This window comes from Juglans microcarpa x Juglans regia, chromosome 1D, assembly GCF_004785595.1.
Source record: "Juglans microcarpa x Juglans regia isolate MS1-56 chromosome 1D, Jm3101_v1.0, whole genome shotgun sequence".
In the NCBI taxonomy this organism is placed as follows: Eukaryota; Viridiplantae; Streptophyta; class Magnoliopsida; order Fagales; family Juglandaceae; genus Juglans; species Juglans microcarpa x Juglans regia.
Window position 1 is genome coordinate 11,497,564 of NC_054594.1, and position 8,089 is coordinate 11,505,652.

Genomic DNA, 8,089 nt, shown 5'->3' on the forward strand with positions numbered 1-8,089 from the left:
TGGGCACGGATTCAGTGACTCGTCTTCAGCACACTTTGTGAGCAAATGGTATTTTTTACGTTGCAGTTTCTGGTTGAGATATTAATGGTTTACCATCGTGTTGTATAGTCTCCCAAGATCTTATGCTGTGTTGACTTGGGATTTTGGCGCTACCATTTTTCTTAGATTACAGACTACGATACTCGGTGAGCAGATGGTAGTTTTACTAGGTTTTGAGTAGAAAAAGATCTCCATCTTCCTGTTTTGTTGTCATGGTGTCTTGTCTGGCCTGCTGCATTTGTGTGAGTTGTAGACTTTATCGCGGTCAACCAAGTTATACTGTGAGAACTTGATCATCATACATGTATGAAATTGTGTTATATTTTGTATCAATTTTCAGCAGCTATTTATCCAATGACTGTAGTTTGTGAATTGAAGCTTTTAAAGGGGCTTATCATGATATGCATTAGCCTTAAGCAGACATTCACTATTATTAAGTGGCACTTTTTCGCGGAAAGGATGGATTCCAGACGGAACAATTGCAAAATTCATATAAAAATGCATAACTCTTCTTTCCTAGTTGCTGGGGTTTCGGTATATCGGGCTTTCTTGATTATGCAGGCTGAAAGCTGATGAAACTAATTAAGGCTTTGTTTGGTTACACAGATAAAATAAGATGAGAAATATATGAATAGTAATGAGATAGTTTATGAATAAGAACTAATCTATACATCAGCTGGTTTACCACCCAACACCCTACGTGGCAAACTGGGTTTATTAACAAGTGAACCAATTTTGTCCTAAACGGCCCCATCTCAGTACTGTGTTGTGATTTCTCCCAAATCAGTCCCACAACCCTTCTGCAGCTCCTCCTCCCTTCACCTAAAATCCTTCAGTCCCGCGACGGTTGAGGGTGGCAATGGGGAGGCCAAATTTACTGCAGCCGCATATTCTGGGGTTTAGGTGGGTTGTTCGGGGGTTAGGAAGAGGTTCTTGAGAAGGTGAATCAGTAAAAGTTGCTGAACAATATTCCAAAAGTCGTTCTTGCTAATGTTGTAAACCTAAGGCTGAGGCTGTTGCCTAGCAGGATTATTTCCAAAATTTGGTTGGTGCAAAGGACTCTTCTTTATATTTTTTCCCATTTTATTCACACCCAAATGATCATTAATATGCCTGTTCTTGGAGTTATCTATTTGGTAAAACTAAAAGCCCAAAATACACCAACAAAGAAATACCCTTTTTTGCAAAGTCACAAAATCAAACCATTCATATGCTTCAAAGCGGTACCCAAAACATTAAACTGGAGCTCAAATGTTGTCAATCTTATGCTTCAAATCCTCCAGGGGTGTACAAACTTCATATGGACAAAGCAAACGTAAAGAAAGCAAGAGACAATGAAGAGAGACAGGGGGGGATCGGAAAACGTGCGTTTTAAGGATTAAAAAAACAAATACTAAAGCCACGTCAGGTGTGGGTGTAAGGTAAATAGTGGCTAATGTATAATGCTATTCTTATGAATAATAGTAAAATAGTTTAAGTTATGATGTTTTATAAAATTTTAGAAAATTAGAAAAAATTGAATAAAAATATTCTAAAGTTAAAATATTGTTAGAAAATATTTTTTTAATATTATTTTTATTTTGAAATTTGAAAAAGTTAAATTATTTTTTTTGCTTTGTCTAAAAGTTTGAAAAATTTGTAATGATTAAATGAAAATGTTAAAAAATTAAAATTGAAGTGTTGTGTCTGAATAGTGTTTAAATGTTAAAATGAGATAAGATAGATGATCTCTAAAACCAAACGGAGCTTAGGTATGAATGGTAATTCAAGTTTTTGAGTCGTGTCAAGTCATGAATATTTGACTATATAAGTCAACCTAAACCTGATCCATTAAGGTAAATGTGTCAAACTTCCAAACCTTAATTTAACCCATTTAGATAACGAGTTATGTTGTGTCACCTGTTTTGATTCGTTTAATAATTATTTAGGAATATGTTAACACGACACGAGTCATTTAAACCCGTTTCATGTAAATAGGTTGAACTATACACACAACTCATTTGACCTGATTGACATAATTTCACATAAAAGTTAAAATCTATATTTATTAGTGGCTAGAATATCTTTAAATATATATATATTTTACAATATTTTTCAAATTTTAATATATAATAAAACTAATATTATAAACCATACAATAATAAATATGAGCATAGGTCTAAAATTACAATCCCAACAATAAAAATAATAAAAACATAAGTATACTAAGAAATACTAATATTACAACTTAACAATAATAAAATTAAAATTTTGAAATAAAATCTAAACGGGTTGATTTTAGGTTAAGCGGGTTGACTTGTTATTGAGCCATTTATAAAATGTGTCTTAACAGGTTAACCCGTTTTGAACTGAACCCATTAACGTCAAATCTAAACCCATTAATTTGGTATTGTATTCGTGTTGGGATCACGAGTCGTGTCATATGCCACCCTAATCAAGGGGGATCATATTAGTTGCTCGGCTAAAAGTTTTAGACTGCATAAAAGTGAATTCACAAATTAATATGGTACATTATATTATCAAAACTCTTTTACTATAAATTATATATGACATATCACATCAAGACACGTTATTTTGTGAATTTAATTTTATAAAAGAGCTAACACTTCTATGTTCATTTTGGGAAATATTACATTTACAATTTTTTTTCATCCCATTTCACAATAAACTAATATAATCATGCTACCTTATTAAAAATTATTTTTAATTTTACAAAATTACCTTCCATTTTATATAAAATTGTAAAATATTTGTAAAAAATTGTAATTTGATTATTTTTCTTTCATTTTATTCCCCCAATCAAATAAAAAGTAATCAATCTTGCTTTCCTTTAGCCCAATATTTCCGTACGTGAGCTAATAGGCCCACAACTCTGCTTAGAGAGTTTATTAAATTTATTTAAGGATTGAAACTAATTTTAAATTAATTTATACTTGGATTTAAATTTTATTTATATATATTTTAGATTGCAAAAATTCTATTTATTTGCTAGATATGGGCTGAAAATCAGGTTCTAGCCCACAGGATGACTAACCTTTATTTATATTTTAGATTGTAAAACAAAACACATTTATTTCCTGATTTCGGCATATTTTTAGCCAATAATTTTTCTGAGAGGCACCAAAACCTTTTAATAGGTGACCAGTAGTGATTAGTAGAGGGTTTTATCCTTTACAGAGGTATGTGCTAACATCATGCATATGACAAGCATGCGTCGGATTTCAATTCAATTCTCTGAGAAAGCTTTTTTCTTTTTCTTTTTCTTTTTTTTTTTTTGTGAAAAGGGCTTAAGACAAAGAATGTCATTAACACTATCTTTTTGGTTAAGACTAAAATATATGCCTAAAAACCGTTATCGTTTTATCGAATTAATTTAAGTAGAAATTCACCCACGTACCAATAGATAGCACTTGAAATGTTGTGTCACATGAATAGACCCCAAGTATGAGAGAACGTTTAGTTTTTCTTTTTTTGGGGGTTGGGGGATTCTTAGCTGATTATATTATCATAATCTCCACTTCTATGGATTTATTTTTTAGGACTGGTTTGTATTCAAAGATGAAATGAGATGATTTTAGATAAAAGATAAAAGTTAAAAAAAATTTTATTAGAATATTATTTTTTAATATTATTATTATTCTGAGATTTGAAAAAGTTAAATTCGGATTTGAAAAAGTTGAATTGTTTATTATATTTTGTATGAAAATTTGAAAAAGTTATAATAATAAGATGAGATGAGATTAAATATTTTCTAAATCCAAACGAGACTCTAATATAAAGAATGAAAATAAATGGATAAGAAAAAGGTCCTCCAAAAATTATTTCAATTTGTTGTCAATTTGTTTGTTATGGTAACATATTACTTTTACATATGAAATGGTTTAAGCCAGCTAATCAAACTCTTTTAGAGATACCCATTTGCATAGTAAAATAAGATAGAAACTACATTGCTTTGTGGAAGTGTAAATGTTATTAAATTTTGTGCATTAACAATGTTGTGTATTTTGCCGGACCGCCCAACAGATGACTTCCACTAAAAACGCCCTTTAAACTATTAAAAATTTATTATTATTTTTCATGCGGATCTTATATTTATTCACTTTTTCAAAGTGATTGAATATTTATACAGTACTTACGCACTTACGACTGTAACTATCATTTCTCTAATATTAATTACCCATTTTCTTAAGATATTATGTGTGTGGATGCAATGCAAATCCTCTCCAATCAACAGTATTCTTAATGAGTTAATCATGATTGTGATAATGTAAATGCATTTTGGGACCCCCACCCAAATGGCTGTGGTTCAGGCTCAGCCATATCTTGTCTACCCCCAACCCATTATTTGAGAACCTGTTTCTAGCACTAGTTTGATTAGCCATGGGTCCTTGAATGACCAATTAGTAGTAATTAGATATTGATTATGTTTAGTGCTAACTTTACCTATCTATCTTGACCAATCTCCTATCACTCATATTGCTTACTTTGTGTTTTATTTTGAATTTATAGTACAAGAGAACACTTGGTTTTAAGCATGGTTTAAGATACAATTGGTGGCACATACTTAATGGTGTGGGTGGTGGGGTATAGAGAACATGAATCTCAAAAGCATGGGGAAAAAGAAAGGAAAAAAGAAAAAGAAATGAAGTGAAATAACTTACCTTGTCAAGACAGAGATCATATCCTCTTTCTTATTTATTTATTTATTTATTTATTTTGAAATAATCCTCTATGCTTCTTTAATAAAAGGGATATGATGTATCTACCGAGGAATTTTGCCGACAAAAGCTATCGAATGTGTGTATATTTTTTTAATATATGCGTTTGTTTATTTTTTAAGTATTGTATTTATAAAAAAATACATAAAAAGTGCTTTAAAAAAATAAACAAAAAATACAAACTTTGTATTGTCGGTAGAAGTACTCGGTGGATTGCAAGATTTGGATACAAAAATAGTTTCAACTTATCTCATCTAATAATTACAACTTTTTTAAATTCTCATACAAAATACAATAAACAATTTAATTTTTTCAAATTTTTCAAATTTCAAATCAATAATAATATTAAAAAAATAATATTTTAACAATATTTTATTCAACTTTTAAATTTGATTACTATCCAAACCTCACCTTAAACATAATTATAACATCTTTTCTCATTGAACACTAACATAAACATGGATGTCATATCATTAAAAATCTCTTCTTCTATTTTATTAATATTACAATTATTATATGGGTCGGGATAATAATATTCATATAACTATTTTACAATTTATAATCAACAGATGTGATAAAACCATTTAATTAAAGATATTTTATATTTTTATTTAAATTTAAAATTTTACATAATCACTCTCCATCTAAAACGACGGTAAAAAATGTTGTAAAAAAGAAGCAAGAGTTTGAAAACAAGGAAAACTTTATGTTGGCATCATCCACCTTGGGATGCTCTCAAACTGATCAATGTTGATTTTGCTTTATTTATTGATGTGCATCAATTAGATGGTAAAGTTGGAATGGCAATAAGAAAGAAAGCAAAGTAGATGGGGCACATGATGTTGAAGCAGCATCAGCATTGATCAGGTTGTATTCATCAGAAGATTTGCAATGTTGGATGAGATTATTTGGGTACAGCTTCTTCAAAATCTTCAAGACAAAGACCCCTTGTTGGATGAGATTATAAAGCTTTTATCAAAAGTGTTTCAATGAATTCTCAAGTGGTTCATGTGATTTGCCTCTCAGCATCATTGCCATTGTGTTTTCCCTTTTTGTTTCCATATGTACCCAATTGGGTTTTTGTGCAGAGACCCCCACCTTTTATAATGACAACTTCACTCCACATTGGGTTGAAGTTGAACTCCTCTTTATTAGCATGAGTGTAAAGACACTAGCTTAAAGTAAGTCTCTATAGAAAGAAAAAAAAAAATCTATTTACAAGTTTTGTTTATTGATATATTAAATATATTATTAATGGGAAAGTTTGATTAGAGAGAAGGAACAAAAATCTCAAATTCTAAAGTAAGGAAAATGAAAAAAGACTTGTTATTTCGTGTACACTTAAATGATCCTTGAAGAATGATGAGAATAGAATTTTGTGAATAGTAATAAGATAATTTGTGAATAGTAGTGAGATAATTTAAGATAAGTATTTAATGGGTTTTTGAAAATGAGAGACAAAATTTTGGATAAAAGATATTATAAAGTTAAAATATTGTTATAATATAATTTTTAATATTATTTTTATCTTTTAATTTGAAAAAGTTAATTGTTTTTTTTTTTTTTTGTTTGAAAGTTTGGGAAAGTTGTAATAATTAGCTTGAAAAAGTTGTAATTATTAGTTTGAAAATATTAGTATTTGAGTTAGTTTGGAAAAGAAATGAGACGAAATGAGATGAAAATTATTTCCAAACAACTCAATAGTGAAATTCAGGTTCATTTCATTGATCATGGGTAAAAGTATACATGGGATTTTGTATCCCTAGCATAACTCTTAAAATAATTATCTTTTTGGAAGTATAGTGTAAAGACATTTACTTAAGATTTATAGAAAAATAAATCTATTTATAAATATTTTTTTTAATATATTAAACATATTATTAATGTGGAAATCTATCCGCAAGATAGATAAAAATTTTAATTTTTTTATAGTTATAATAAATATCCCAATAAATGTTATTTTCACACTTTAGCTGTGAATAACAGGAATAATGTAAAGAACTGTGTATGTTTAGATAATAAGATGAGATGTGAATTTTATAAATATTAGTAAAATAATTTGTAAATAATAGTAAAATAATTTGAGTAATAGTATTTTATTGGATTTTGAAAAAAGAGGGAGACAATTTTGAATAAACATAATATAAAATTAAAAAATTATTTTAAAATTATTTTGTTTTGAAATTGGAGGAATTTTACTTTTTGTATTTTGTTGAAAGTTTAAGAAAGTTATAATGATTATTTAAAAAGTTAAAAATTTGAAATTAAATATTTTTAATTTGCTTAATATTTTTTAAAAAATCACATCTAACTTTCTAAACAACATCGCGATTACTCTTTGTTTAAGGGGATTCTCAGCTTAACGGGTGGATCTAACGGCTTAAAAAGCGTCAAAATAGGTCAAAAGCTAGTCGTGATTTGTACGGACAAAGATCCCACTTTGTCCAAAAAGGCTTAAAAGTATTTTTTTTATAATACTATTATTCTATTCCTACCACTTTAGATATTTTAAGTTTTTAGTTTGAACGGAAACGATGATTTAAGAAATAAAAAAAAAAAAAAAAGTATTTTCAACTCAAAAAATAAATAAATAATAATAACATAAGAAATAAAGGATATAAGAGCTTTAATTTTGTTAAAAGAAGACATTTAAATTGGAGAAGAGAGACTATTAGGATCTTATTATGCCCTTTATTCTACAAAATCTAGGATCTTTGACCCAACAAAAATAAAAATACTTTGATTTTTTAATTTTTTTTGTTATTCAAAAGTTTTTTGAAAAAAAAAAATTACTTACGGACAAGACATATAATTAGTATTTTTAATTTAATGATTTTAATTTTAAATAAAAATTTTTGATTGAATAAGATGCATTAATAATCATTTAATAAGTTAAACTTAATTATATAGTAAAGATGTTTCTTTGAACTTTTATAAACTTTAAAACAAAACACAAAAATCAATACAATTTTTTCAATATTTAAAAGTTTAAAACTAAAATAATATTAAAAAATTATATTCAAATAACTTTTTAACTTTATAATATTTTTATTTAACTTCTTCTCTCTCATATTCAAAAAGTCTAATAAAACATATTACCTCAAAGTATTTCAATATTATATACAAATTACTCTACTTTTGCTTTGAAAATCATGGAGTATATAAATATGCACTCAATCCTTAATTATTCTTTACTACATAATTAGCATGGTTCCCGGTAGCAAATGAGCTAAAAATCAAATGGTTATTAAAAAAATGGTTTTTAACATCTTTAGTCATTAAGAAAAAAATATACTCAACTTCATTAATAATCATTTCCTTAATCATTAAGT